We start from the raw sequence: 16,053 nt of genomic DNA on the forward strand, positions 1-16,053 counted from the left end.
TTTATCCAGGATCTTCTTTATTTATTCTCTCCTGGATACTAGAAAAAATGTAAAGAGACAAAAACATATTGTCCTGTTCTCTTATTTTAAATGGAGACAAGAATCCTCAGATATGAGTAAATTGCCCGAGATGATTTAGCTTGCGGGTTTCTTGAAATGGAATGTAATCCCAAGCCTAAATTTCTCTCCAATACTGGGTTGCCACTATGCCCTCCAGAATTGACAGGTCATGTTTCTTCATTCATTTCAGTGTGCCTGTGCACTGAAAACACAGAAACATTGCAAAGGCATTGTCAGACCACTCACACACAATGATTCTCTAGTGACTAGTGCACTTCAGGACAATGGCACTTGTGCAAATTTTACGGAGCCCAGAGACAAATGTGTGTCCATTAGTCAGGCCAAACCAAGGGCAGTAGCATTGTGTCCACAGCCGTGGCTTTCTGAATTGATTACCCACACCTCTGTGCTGGTGTGATGCCCACTGTCCACCAGTAAATCTTCATTAGTTAAAAATGTATATAAACCCAGGCCTACGACCTCTGACCTTGTAGTTTCTATTTCCTCTCTCATTACACGAAGCAAAACTTATTTCATGAGTCCTCGCCAAATGTTCTTGCTCTAGGCAGGACAAACTTTGTTAATTCTTTCTTTGATTTAAATTAAAATAAAAAAGCCAATCTCAAATTTGCAATGTTTTGATAGGGGGTTGTGAATCCCACAAATGCACCAGATAAATAAATAAAACTCCCACTCAGGAACTGCCACTTTGACCAAATTCATGAAGAGAAGACACTGAAGATTGAAGGTGAGGGAACAGGAGAATGAGGCCCAAACTAACAAGCATTTCAACTGGTAGAAGTAATGAGTGGAAAATGATGCTTCAGGACAAATATTTCAATATGTTAAATGATATTACATTATATTACAAAAGTACCGTGTTTCCCCGAAAATAAGACCTAGCTGGACAACCAGCTCCAATGTGTCTAACCGGTCTTATATTAATTTTTGCTCCAAAAGACACATTAGAGCTGATTGCCTGTCTAGGTCTTATTTTCGGGGAAACACGGTATATTATTTAAATATATTTGTAGAAATTATATCCTACAAAGTATGTCTTTAAAACTTTTAACACTAAATAGGGAAGACTAAATTACTAAATACTTCTTATTTTATAAATAGCTAGTATTTCATACATTGTATCCTACTTAGTTTGAAATATATTGATTTTCCAAACACACACACACACACACACACACACACACACACACACTCACACACACTCTATGCTCTCTGCTTCTTTCTATGTTAATACATCTTTTTTATGTTGGAGGTTTTCTATAAGCAAGGGTCTTTAAACTTAAAAATTCAGAAATTTGGGCTTAACACAAACAAAAGTTCCATTTTTATTGGAAAATTTAATTGCAATGCTTTAGAAAGCAACTTAACATTAAAACAGACTGTCTTTTTAATGATGACGGACTGACCAGGAAGTGATTGCCTATACTCCCTGTGTACACATGTATACACGAGGGGGTCACAGGAAGATAGAATTCTGCCCTTCATTTTGGCAAATCTTACGGTATACTGAAGAAATTGACAAACCTGAGCAGATTCATTAATAATGAAAAATTTAATGATATATGACTTTAACCATGCATCATTGTGTCTTTTTTTTTTTAAATAAAGAATGATACTATTCTTTTTTTTTTTTTTTTTTTTTAATTGGGCACTACTGGGGAATACTGTGTTTCTCCAGGGCCCATCAGCTCCAAGTCAAGTCGCTGTCTTTTAATCTAGCTATGGAGGGTGCAGCTCAGCTCCAAGTCCAGTCGCCATGTTCAATTTTTAGTTGCAGGGGGTGCAGCCCACCATCCCATGTGGGAATTGAACCCGCAACCTTGTTGTTCAGAGCTCGCACTATAACCAACAGCCATCTGACCTCCCCAGAATGATACTATTCTTAATAACAAGAGAAGTATTCTTTGGGGAATGAAAAAGAGACTGGAAATAATGCATTTATAAACTGCCTTTGAATTATATAACTTTTAAAAAGGTACTACAAGTTAAGTTGATACTCACTCAATAAAAATATATTTGTAAATGATACATCTGAAAAGGAATTAATATCCAAAACATACAAGAAACTCATACAACTTAACTATGAAACAACAAACAATCCAATTAAAAAATGGGCAGAGAACCTGAATAGACATTTCTCCAAAGAGGACATACAGATGCCAACAGACATATGAAAAGATGCTCAACATCACTAATCATCAGAGAAATACAAATAAAAACCTCAATGAAATACCATCTCACACCTGTCAGAATGGCCATCATCAATAAATCAACAAACAACAAGAGTTGGAGAAGATGTGGAGAAAAAGGAACACTTTTGCCCTATAGTGGGATTGTACATTGGTGCAGCCACTATGGAAAACAGCCACTATGGAAAACTTCAAAAAATTAAAAATAGAACTACCTTATGACCCAGCAATTCCACTTCTGGGTATTTATGTAAAGAAAACCAAAACACTAATTCAAAAAGATGCATGCACCCCTACGTTCACTGCAGCATTACTTATATTAGCCTAGATATGGAAGCAACCTAAGTGTTCATCATAGATGGATGGATAAAGAAGATACGTACACACAATAGAATATAATTCAGTAATAAAAGCGAATGGAATCTTGCCATTTGCAACAGCATGGATGGACCTAGAGGATATTATGCTAAGTGAAATCAGTCAGCCAGAAAAAGACAATTACTATATGATTTCACTTACATGTGGAATGCAAAGAAACAAAATAAATGAATGCACAAAACAAAAACTGACACAGACACACAGATATAGACAATAAGCTGACGGTTGGCAAAGGGATGGGAGGTTGGGGAATGGGAATAAAAAATGAACTTTATATTCCAGTGTATTAAACAATCCTCCATAATGTAACAAAAGTCTTAGAAGAACTCAATTCCTCAATCTTTTCACTAAGATGATCTTGTTATGGTTTAAGTGTTTGTGTCTCTCCAAAATGTACATGTTAAAATTCTAACCCCAAAGGTGATGGAATTCATAGGTGGGGAGATGTTTGGGAGATGATTAGATCAGGAGGGTGGAGATCTCACAAATAAGATAAATGCTCTTATGGAGGAGACTCCGTGGAGCTCCCAGCCCTTCCTGAAGACACAGTAAGAAGTCTGTAACCTGGAGGAGGGCCCTCACCCAACCATGCCGGCAGCCCAGTCTCAGATTTCCAGCTTTCAGAACTGCAAGTAAGAAATTTCTGTGTATAAGCTACATACATACATACATACATACATACATACATACATACATACTTCAGGCATACATAAGGTAATACAACTTAAGTTTACTGTTATCTAGATCATTTGGAATTCACATGGCAAGAGGTTTTTTTGTTTGTTTTTTAATATTAGTACATGCATACTGCTCAGATAAAATCCCTCACGTCTGGAAAAAAAGGACTGTCTAATAGGAAAATTCAAAAGAAAATAAGTACAAAGGAGACAGTGGTATAGTGCAAATTACAAGAAAAAAGGCAATGGAAGAAGGCAACGATATGGCTGTGGGAAGTGGTTTTTTATACACACAGTTGCAATTTAAGCCGTGTAAAACTAAAGTGAAAAAACTCATTTATTGCAAAATGTAGTCTACAAACAATACGTGCAATGAGCAGGCGTCACGTGAAAGCCTGGTTTTCTTATCTGGCTGGTTTCATTCGTTTTGATGAAGTAGAGATGAAGAGGAATTGGGAGGGTCAGTAAGTTGTAACTGCTCTGAAATCACCTGTAGTTCTTTTCCCTTCCACTAGTTGGCGTTTCTTATTGTTGTAAACATGTATTACAATGCTACAAATTTGAAAAGTGGAACATAAGATGCTCTGATTCTGAGAAACGCTTATAAATAATACTAATTTCAAAAGGGAAAGTCGTTTCCTTGTACACCTTCCTTCACAGAGCATAATGCTTTGCTACTTAGTTACCTCAAAAGAGCTACCACAGGTTTGAAAGCTGAATGCACTCCTCTTGTGAGTTCCATAGTTTTCAAGGAAGAGAAAATCACCATCTTATGGAAAATGAGGACATTCTGGAAAGATATTTGGTTATCTCAGAGAATCAGAAAGAAAGACCAGCACCAGTGTTCCTTAGCGAGGACGGGCATTGTGGTCGCTCCCTTGGATGTAGCACCAGAAATCCAGAGAGTCTCTTCTAAAGCCCTGTCATTAATTTGACCTCAATTCTTTCTTGAGTGAAAGGAATTCTGTAGACGTTTGCCAGGCAGACATCATGATGAAATAATCTACTGAGGACAGGGTTATATAATAGAGACTGGATACAGTGCTTGACCTGGAAGCTGTGATTCCAGTTGTGAGAGAAGGGGGCTGACTGGGCAGCAACCCAAAAGTGTTCTTTCAATTAGGTAGGTGCAAAAGTCATTGCGGTTTAAAAGGTTAAACACAATGGCAAAAACTGCAATTACTTGTGCACCAACCTAATACAATACTACCATGCCTGGACAGATACATCACATCACACTGTCTGGGAGAAAAGCACGTGTCTCCCCGTCTTAGCCTCTTTCTTTCTTCTTAGAGAAGCGTATCTTTTTAAAATGGGTCAGAATCCCTTCCTGATTTCAAAAAGAGAACGACTTGAAATACCAAATTGTCATATTGAATTATAGGGGCTCTGAATAAGAAATGCACTGCTTCAAAACCCAAGGCCTCTGCAGTATACTAAAACTAAAAACAAAAAGTGAGGCAATTTCCTAATGGTGGTTTTTAAATATCCACTTTTCAAAGGAGAAATGTGGAATTGATTAAGTTCATGAACTAGGCAAAAAGAATGGCAGTCATTTTAAATAGCTGTAATGAAGCTCTTTGGTTTTTGAGAATTTTCCATAATTTAAACATATACATTGGCTCAAAAATCACTTCTATTTCAAGGATTACTCAAAATATAATTTGCAGCTAGTCAAAATAAGGTAACAGTTTTTAAATGTGTTAGCTTACTTTAATAACAATGCATCTACCATGTTATCACCGTGGGATGGAATTCAGTTTCGACAGAATGTCACAAGTATGCCAAAGTTTGTGTCAAATCTCTCATCAAGCCAACTTACTCATGAATCACCCATCACTGGCACTCGGGAGTAATGGACATAATGTAACAATTGTGAATCTTTCATGGAAAATAAACAGACTGCACATGTTTAAAAAGTGATTTTCATTCACTTTGAATCTGTACTTAAAATTACATAATTTTATTTAAAATTATTCTAACATCACAGCAGCAAAAATATAATTCTCTAACTATAAAAGGTTTGAAATAGAAAACATTATAGTTAAGACATTGTTGTTTTGTTTTTAAAATATGACTAGTATTATAGGTTTAGTTTTAATGAACTCAAGTTTTGGTTGGGGAGAGACCTATTAAACTTGATATTCCATACATTTTTCTCAAAGGGGCCTGAAAGGATTTTTCCACAGTCAGCCTTATAAAATGAAGTACTTTCTGCTCATTCCAGTAGACATATAGGAAGACGTTGATTTAATGGATAGAAATAGAGCTGTCACCAACATCTCCAGTGTATCATACTGAACCGTCCTGGATGTGACACAGGTTTGGAAAATGAGGACGTTTTGGAAAGATATTTGGTTCTCTCAGAGAATAAAAAAGAAAGACCTGCACAAATATTCCTTAGCGAGGACGGGCATTGTGGTCGCTCCCTTGGATATAGCACCAGAAATCCAGAGAGTGTATTCTAAAGCCCTGTCATTAACTTGACCTCAATACTTTCTTGAGAACTAGTTTTATAGTAAGAGTTCAAGAATGTAGACGTCTTATGACTATTTCACGAGCAGCTCCAATGACTGTGTATTATATTCTCACCTGAGAGCCTCCCATCATCTGGTTGGTGAGCTAGGGACTTAATAATTTGGACATTAGGCAAATCAAGTCTGTAAGAAAGGAATGCAGTATTTAAAATACCATGTTATTATCTGAACCAATCACTGCATGTCACAACACAGACAAATGATTTATTTCCAATATAATACTTACTTCAGTGTGAGAGCTCTATTTAAATCAAAACTTACCAGCTACAACAAGATAGTACTTTCCCCCCCCATAGTTCAGGATTGTTCTGAGTATTCCTGATTTCATGGAATAGCTCATTCTAAGAACTGTCGCTCGCACAGAATGTCTAGGGCTCCCAAACATGTGGACCGGTGAGCAGGCATGGCAATGTCACCTGGACTGCTTGATTCATGTAATTCATGAGCAGTAATTGCTGGTAAGCCTGTCTTTTGTCTTGGCACAAATCCCTGGTCTTCACCATGCAAAGTAAGAGACCCGGGCCAATTTAGAAGGAAGTTGGTGGAAAAATCTTTCACATCATCGCAGAATACTTTATATTCCTGCTGTAGGTGTACAAGCTCACAGACTTTTGATACATATTTTTTAATACCAAAGGGACCACGTTTATATTAAGCTAGTTTTTATTTTCCTTTCTAATTTGCAATCTCCTTGGAGAGAATACAGTATGATATATGACCAAGGGTTGGCCAGTGGGTTCCTGAATCTGAATAATACAACCCTAAGGAAGTAAAAACATTCCCTTATGTAATCCTCCTGGATTCAGTGATCATAAAAAGAGACCCCAGAGAAAACAAACAAAAAACCGTAGCCCATGGAAAAAAAAGGGTGAGAGTCGTTCATTATACCTTGTGATTCCCACATTAGGTTGATTTCACAGTAAAATGGTACAATTCAAACCCCTGCATTTGGGAACTAGTTCTACAACAAAGGAAATATTTCTTTTCATATAATCCATGTATACTTTACACAACTCACAAGATTTCTTGGATATCTATAAAAGGATTCAGCGTTTTCGTGCTTTCTTGTTTTTTGATGGTACATCGTTTTTTGAGCAATCAGGGCTTCCTAGCCAATGTGATTGGCACTCAACAGTGTCAAGTGTTTCCAAGTTCAGTACAAAGCCAAAACTACTGGTGCATTCTATTCAAGAAATAATACCTTCCAGAAAATAACCAGGACACGCCATATGCATATGCCTCTGCATGATAAACCATTCTATACACAGACTTACCTTGGACTTTACTAAAACAATGCATGAAAAACCCCAGTGATCAGACCACGGCTCCCTCTAAGCACAAATGCGTTCAGCTTCCCTTTGCCTTCACCTAGGAGACCTGGTTTTCAGAGCTTTCCTTCTCTGCCTGGCAAAATCCCAACCGACCTTCAAAACTTACTTAAAAGATCTCTGTCTTTGAAAAACTTCACTTCTCCTGACAAAATTAAGCCCTCTGTTCTCTTTGCCAGCACAGAGCTGCCCTCTGGAATGGCAGCGCACAGTACAGCATTTACCCACTTCTGCGTCTCCACCTCCTCCCCCAGACCCGCTGGGGGTCTCTGAAGAGCAAGGCCGGTCTCTGTCCTTCTTTACACACAGTCTCACTGACTGGCCCCATTGCTGGGGTGGGGGGGGGGGGGGAGGGGCAGCAGCCTCCAGCACCCTGACAATCTCTACACCCACCCATCCGAAACAGCTCCTACTATGTGCAAAGTGTTTACCCAAATGCAGTCCTCGCAAACAGTATCCTGTTTTCTCACCCGGAGCAAAAGGACAGAACTGGACTTCCGGCCCCCCTGAGCTTGGACTCAGCCCACACCTGTCGGAGCACAGACCCTGGGTGGCAGCATCGGACGCCCCCTAGTTTTCGGGGTAGGGATTGAACGACTTGCTCCACCGACGGATGCTGCCGGCACTTCGAGGTCCCACAGAAACATCGCTTCCTCTGCCAAGTCTCCCTGTCCAGCCAGCCTTCCTCCCACGGGAGACCCTAACTGCACTTTCTCCCACAGGACACGTGACACTTAGCACCAGGCACTGCGCTTAGGACCTCACCGTGAGGGCCGGGCAGGGTTTTTCTCTGGATCACCAGGGTCTTCATAAATATTTGCTGAAATCATTCGGGGCAAAAAATCCGCTGAATAGTCAAGCTAAGTGCATGAAAATGCAGCTTTTGTTGTCACTGTTGGTCTCCTTTGTCCTCTAAGCCAGTGGCTGCACGTTAGAAATCTCTAGTGAGCATCTCAGAATACAGATTCCCAGGCTCCATTCTTGGGCACTGCGGTAGATCCTTTGGTGCAGCTCTCAAGCATCTACTAAAAACCAGCCTTGTCACTTCACTGTGAAACCAGGCTCTGGGAATGACGCTGCCCAAGGCGGGTAAAGACACCCTTTATTTTATGCATTAACGGTCCCCCTGGAAGGGCTCAGGGAGAAACACCCCCTCATTCCCCCCCCCCCAGAAAAATCAGCTCTGCTCAGATAGACATTCAGTGCTTTCCTCTTCATGGGCTGCAATCTCCAAGTTTTGTTTGGGTTTTTGGTACCAGTGCCCTGTACAGGTGCATGTGGGTATTTAACGAGTATTTCATGACATTCTAAGGCCGATTTCCTGTACTGGACAGGTGACGTGATGAGTACCAGCTCAAAGTTCTGAGAGGCAACACCAATGCTGGCTACCTTCCACCCACATCGCTTTAATAATCTGCCAGACTTTTCCACAACATTCACATAAAATAAGTAAAGGCAGCTGAGCTGTGTTGCTTTGTTGCACTTTCTGACATGGTCTGTTATCTCCACATACTTCTTCCCTTGGTTTGCTGTCCCTGCTTAATTAATTAGCACAAACTTGGCCACTTCAAACCGCACAGGTTTATGATGTCAGAGCTTCCCCAGGTCAGTGGTCTGGACACGACTTGGTGTCACAGGCAGGAGCCAGGTGGTTGGACTGTGGGTCTCCTTTGGGGACCAGGGGTTTCTCCTGCGGTGACAGGACCGAAGTCCCCGTGTGCTGGTGATCAGTCTCAGCAACCTGAAGTCACTCGCCCATGCGTCCTGGGACCCCCATGGTTCCAGTTGCACACAGGGATTCGCTTTATTTCTGGACTGTCTGAACAATTCAGGGTGAACTCCAATTCCCATCTAGGGGGCTGTCTAGACAGTGTCACATCATCATAGGAGTGACCACCTAGCACCGTTTACCAAAGTCCCTGAATCCAGGGACTGATACTCAGATATTCAGATTCAGAGGTCGTGCCCACACTGACAGGAAGGGAATTGCAGGGCTCCCCGGTTCAGGAGTCGCGGGGGCACCACAGAATTCTCCTGCCCACACTTCCCTAGGGTTCTGTGCTGTTCCAGGAGCTGAGATTCTGACTGTGAGAGCTCTTCCCCATGGACCGTCACAGGTGTGAACCGTCCATACCCGAATGCTCTTCCATTGATAATTTTACAAGTCAAAACCACAATATTCTATTTCCTCCATGCATCAGTTGTTGTTTTATTTAGAGATTCTAGCAATAGGTCTTGTAGAAAGGCTTGGAGATGTTGCATTCTCAATTACAGACCGATGACCTCGAGCCAAATGGGAGTGGGTTTTTATTTGAAATACAAAAAGAAGGTGGCAATTTAAAGTTGTTGTTTTTTCCTGTAAACTCATATGCCAACATGAGAAGATATTAATCCTCAGGGTTATAAAATCCATAAACGACTGATTTCTTTTGCTGGCAGAGTGTGCATGCGTTAAGATTTATGGGATTCTTCTCCAGAATTATTATATTTTACTAAACCCTAGGGATTTCCTCACCTTCAGCATTTGGCACACAGCTTTTTCATCAGCAAGTGTTCTGATGTTATTCTTCTGTATTCTGTGTGATGATGGATTAGACGAAAGTGAGATCAGCTGTATGGCCTGGGAGGTGAGGCCTGGGTACTGGGGCAGGGGGAGAGGAGAAGAAGCCCAGCTCCGACACTTACAAATCTCTCTGTGCTTTATTTATGTGAAAATAACGGTTACCGTGAAAGGTAAATGAGGCCATGCCAGCAAAGCGTTTGGGACAGTGGCTCACACACTCCGGGCCTCATGTAGGTGTTTTCCATTTCGTTGAGCTCACGTCACGCTCACGTCCTTGTCACTTGTCTCTATTTTATGCTGGCTCCCAGCCACCTGACCAATCCTTACAGCCTCTACAACTCAGAAAGGACCTTAGAAATACTGACTGTGAGAGCCCTCATCTAGAAGCCCAGCCTCATTTGCTCCAGACTCTTACTATTTTGAACACACTGAACTAATAACTCATTATCATCTTTTGCTATCAACTTTCTAAGTTGGAATTTTCTTAGTTACTTCTCCGAAAAAAATCTTAGTTTATTCTCTACCCATCTTTCAACCTCTGAAATTAAATTTTTCTCATCTTTATATTACCAACTCTAACACCCAAATTTTGTGTTTATCAAGGACTATTTTCCAATATTGAACTTTATGATAAAAAAAAGAAACCAACAACAAAAATCTAGGTAATATGTACCAGCAAAAAGGAAGAAAAAGCCTCTTCCCTCCGTGTTTCCCCAAAAATAAGACCTAGCCAGACCATCAGCTGTAATGCGTCTTTTGGAGCAAAGATTAATATAAGACCCAGTCTTATTTTAATATAATATAAGACCTGGTATAATATAATATAATATAATATAATATAATATAATATAATATAATATAATATAATATAATATAATATAATAATATAATACTGGGTCTTCTATTAATTTTTGCTCCAAAAGACGCATTACAGCTGATGGTCGGCTAGGTCTTATTTTTGGGGAAACACGGCAATTATATCCACTGCTTACCTTTAGTTCTCATACCTAAACACATAATCCTGTAGTTATGTTTACAGAAATGTAGTCACATAATTGTATTTCTGGAAGGCTGCTTTTCACTTAATTTTATGTACTTTCATGTGAAATATTAATCCATGTTATATTTTACTTGTTGAATGGTGTTTGGTTATACAGGTGCACTACAGTTTGTTTATCAAGCTTCTATTATTGAGTTGTTTACAATTTCTAAAATACACACACATACACACACACACACATGCACACTGAGCTCGATGAGCCCACATAAATGCATGTATGACATATACACTATATCGTAGATTCCTCTTCAGCACAGATTATTTCCTGAAATCACACACTTAAAAGTGATACACTTTTACTAAAATACTATACCGATCCATCATCTGATGACAGTACATCTGAGAAACCATCATCTCTTCCACATCTACATTGGAACTGTCACTCAGACTAAGCTGTGGTGTCTTCCTTCCCATCTAGGCCGCGACTTAGTCACTTCCCTCTCACCTCGCTACACTTACTGAAACCTGACAGGATGCTAAAGAGTACTCAGCTCATGACGCACTGCAAGTGACAGATAAGGCACTCTGTCTTTTACCAAGTTTTTACTTAATTTAAATTAAAATGATACCAAATGGAGAAAAGAAATCTGATCTAACACCATCATCACAGGTGAAGGAAAATAATACATCAAATGCTGCCGAAGATTACATTACTTATTTCACCATCTCTCTTAAAATCTTGCATCTTGAAGACACGAAAGCCTGAAATGGAATGTTTGCAATTCAAACCACCATCCATACTTGGTGTTATTATTATCCTTTTGCATGAGAACTTTCCCAGATAAATTTCTTTCTTCCTCTCTCTCTCTCTCTCTCTCTCTCTCTCTCTCTCTCTCTCTCTCTCATTTTACACTCACTCTTGAAAATTGTTTGAGAATTTTTATTTCAGTTTCAACCTCCTTTTGGGACAGTAGTTTAAAGAATAATTCCCCAAAATACGGTAAGATAATATACTTTTCTGTGGGGTTAAATATAAATTTTAAGTATCTTCTTTTGCCTGTATGCAGATTATTTTACAAGATTTACCTCAAAAAAAGAGATTCTTGGAGGGATGCTAGCAAAATGGTAGACTAGAGCAATTCCAAGCTCTCTTTCTGCTGCAGAAGTATTGAAAAAAATGGCAGAATCAACCTTTTCAGAGCTCTGACAATAGTCAAAGGTTTACAGCAACAAACAAAAGTCCAATACATAAAACAAACAAACTTTAAAATGGTAAATAAATTGTGGTATTTTCCCTTGGCCTAGACCCAACTGCTCCCTGGCATGGTGGTGACCCATCTCCCTGGTCCCTCCCTCGAACCTGAGGGATCAGAGCAGACTTATTCACAAGTGGTGGTGTGTGTCTGCTTCACTCTGTCTAAAGGGCACCTGAAGGAATGATGCACGGGGCTTGTCTGTTTCAAGTATTGCAGAACTCCGGTGAGAAAAGAAGCTATATACTTATTTTAACTATAAAAAGCTCCTAATAGACTTTAAATAAATAAATTTACAAGAGACAAAGAACGACATTATATATTTATAAGATATTCATACATAAGAAAGATATAACAATTATAAACATTTATGTACCTAGCAACAGACAATCACATTATATAAGGCAAAAACTGACCGAATTAAAGGGAGAAATAAGAACTTTTAAAATAATGGAGACTTTAAGTCCCCACTTTCAAAAATGAATAGAACAACTAGACCCAAAAGTAAGTAAGGAAATAGAGGACTTAACCAACACAATATGCCAACTAGATCTAATATACATCTACAGAATTCTCTACCCAACAATTACAAAAACACATTCTTCTCAAACATACACAGAGTGTTCTCTGGTATAGACCATATATCAGGCCAGAAAACAAGATTTAATAATTATGTAAATTCAAAATCATAAAAGTGTCTTTTCTGATCATTATGGAATGAGACTAGCCATTAATAGCAGAAGGAAATCTGGGAAATTCAAAAACATGTGGAAATTAAAGAACCCCCTCTTAAATAACCAATGTTCAAAGAAGAAATCACAAAATCAATTAGAAAATAACTTGAGACAAATGAAAACATACACCCAACACCCCCCAATGTATGGGCTTCAATGAGACACAGAGACAACAGGGAGAGGGCACCTGAAGATGGCGGTCGAGACTGGGGCAGAGCTGCAGTAAGTGCTGCTGGAGCCCCCCGAGCTGGGAGGCACAAGGGAGGATTCTCCCCTCGAGCCTTTGCAGGGAGCACGGCTCCTGTGGCATCTTGATTTCACACTTGTGGCCTTTAGGACTGGGAAAGAATAAATGTCTGTTGTTTTAACCCACCTAGCATGTGGTAACTTGTCCTTTCGGGTTCCACGTTAAATCCCTTGAATGACAAGTGGATGGTTCTGTCAAAGGGCCAGTGACTTTTCTTTTGGTTCCTCTACTTATTACAACTTATATCTTGCTTTGTAGTTTTCACTCTAATTGTCTCAATTTACCCACTACTGGCTAATGTCCCCAAAATAAACTCTGGAATTTCAAAGTCATCATTAAACTTTGGTGTAAGATTTAAGGTGAGAATATGTGGTGCCTTGACTCTTATGTGTGTAGAAAATAAATCAAAGTATGTAGTAAATTTAAAAGGTGGTTTTTAGGCCTAATTCCATTATCTTAAATGATAAATCCATTGAGTTAAAAATGTCAATAATAATGCTACCTACTGACTCTATAATATTTGAACATAAAAGTCTCTTTAAAAAGCTTTATTATAATATTTAATAGATAGGCATTTCCAAGTCTCTGGGTCTATTTAGAAAGAGTTAAATTTAGAAAAAGGTATATAGGTGTGTCAATAACCAAATACTATCCTTTACAATAAGTTTTCCTGTGAGAAATAATACAGGCTAGGTGCCAGCTACCACAAGTTGGTACTATGCTAAAAGGATATAATATGTCACATTTTCTTTCCCAAACCAAACTATGGATTCCCAGTCTGCGTTCATTCCTAAAAAGTGAGCAGATAAAGGAACATGGTATATGCATCTCGTATTGGAGAGAGTTCAGCTGTGGAGAACAGATTTCACTCTAGCAAGTTTAAACAGAAATAGATTAATTACAAAATATTAAATGACATGCAAAAGTTTTGGGAGTATGGAAAGGACAAATGCTGGGCTCAGATTCCAGAAACAACTCCAAAAGTCCAACCACAGTTGTGTGTTGCCAGGTGAGCTCCCACTCTGCCAGCCATTTTTTAATGCCTCTGCTGCATTAAAAAGCCAACACCACAGCTTCCAGACCCAGAACCACATTATTGCTCTTTTAGTTCTTATCACCACATAACCCACCTCTGAATTCAGGAACCCAAGTAACATATACAGACTGCAAAGAGGTCTGGGATCTGGGAGAAATAAAAGTTGGCTAAGGCCCCCATTCTATGATATTTTTGTTACAGCAATCTGACTAACACAATATGCAATCATGCCATTTACAAATCAGCAGAGTTTGATTTCTTCCTTTGCAGTTGGTATGCCTTTATTTCCTTTTCTTGCCTTATTGCACTGGCTAAAACTTCCAATATTACAATGCATTAGACTAGTGAGTGTGAACATCCTTGCCTTATTCCATCATAGAAAAAAACAAAAACAAAAAAAAACTTCAGTGTTTCAAAATTCAGTGTTTTTTTCAAAAGTAAATATGTTTGCTACATTTTTTGTGGATGCTGTTTGTCAAGTTGAGAAAGATATACTCTATTCTTAATTCTCTGGGAATTTTTACCATGAATGGTGTCAAATTCCATCAAAGGCTATCTTCACAAATATTTTATGAATATGTGATTCTTTTCTTTTTTAGTCTATAAATATAGTGATTACAAGGATTGATTTTTGAATACTGAACCAGTCTTGAATCCCTGGAATAAACTCTAATTCATCATGATGTATAATTCTTTTTATATAGTAGCAATTTCCATTTGCTAATATTAGGTTAATGAATTCTCTTCTATATCAAACTTTCTTAAGTTTGATATAGAAGAACTATATTAAGTTCTTAGTATGAGGTTTTTGAACATTTATGAGTATCTGAAAAATAAAAAATATATATTTCTATTATTTGCAGAATGATTATGGGCCAGATGATGTTAAACACAAAGGATTAAAATACCATATTTGACTTATCCTAGAGAAGTATAAATTATCATTTGCATTTTTGTCACTGAGGTTGAATAAAGTTCACTAACTTATCGAAGGTTAGAGAGTACACTAAAGGAGATGTCATCTTGAACCAGATACCTGTTTTCTAAGGCACTTTTATTCTACATCATTCTTCTTTTCCCCAGAAGCTAGGACAGCACTAGGCAGAGTCAGCGTTGAGAAAAGTAATGAGGAAGTGGGATTGCAGTAAAAGGCAGGCAGAGATGTGTGTGAAGGTCAAAGGATGCCCTGAATAGAGAACATTTAAGCCTGCTTGTTTATATTCTGTCATCACGGCTACTATTTCACTTACTGTCATCATAACCCTATCTTATTTATTGTAAACTAATTTTATCATGTGGTTCAGTAAATTCAAAATGACTCTTAGTTTTCTGATCTCTCATTAGACTATATAATTAATAAGTGCAAGGGTAATTTAAGAGTATTCTTGGTTGGTGGATTTTCAGCTATAGAAAAAGAGGACCTTACGTTTAGAATGTCTTCAGCCTCAATCTAATTCTAACCTCTCCCCCAACTGCTTTCCTCTTAAATCTGCATGGTTTTAGTTTCCAGTTGGATGATACAGTCAGTCTACCGGGTCTGGTTTGAAAGCACTCAGCCTAATAGTGTATCTTCGTGACTGAGTTGGGCCCTGCTCTCTGCTGTACTGGCATTTGCGGAAGCAGTAAATATACTTTAGATTCATAAGAAATTATAAACGACTTAATATTTAATATCACCTCGCTTTGGCTGTGCATTTACAATGTGGCCATCCTGACGAGGGAAATCAGCAAACCTCCTTTAATGTCCCTCTGTAACCAAAATTATTTAAGCACCACTTTTCTCCCATTTCCTCTGAAATAAAAGTCTAACTTCACTGGAAAAGCATTTTCTCCCCCTGTGACCAGGCATCCTCATTATCATTCCATCTTATATGTGCAGCACTTTCCAAGAAGGATTCTGAAGTCACTCTTTCCATGTGTGACATTGCAATGGCATTTCCTGGAAGCCCAAAGACATCTAAAAGGACAAAGGCCAAACAACTGCCTTTCATCACAGGTGATCAGTGTCATAGTACCTCTGCCTTCCATTT

The sequence above is a fragment of the Rhinolophus sinicus genome, linkage group LG04 (genome assembly GCF_036562045.2).
Source record: "Rhinolophus sinicus isolate RSC01 linkage group LG04, ASM3656204v1, whole genome shotgun sequence".
Lineage (NCBI taxonomy): Eukaryota > Metazoa > Chordata > Mammalia > Chiroptera > Rhinolophidae > Rhinolophus > Rhinolophus sinicus.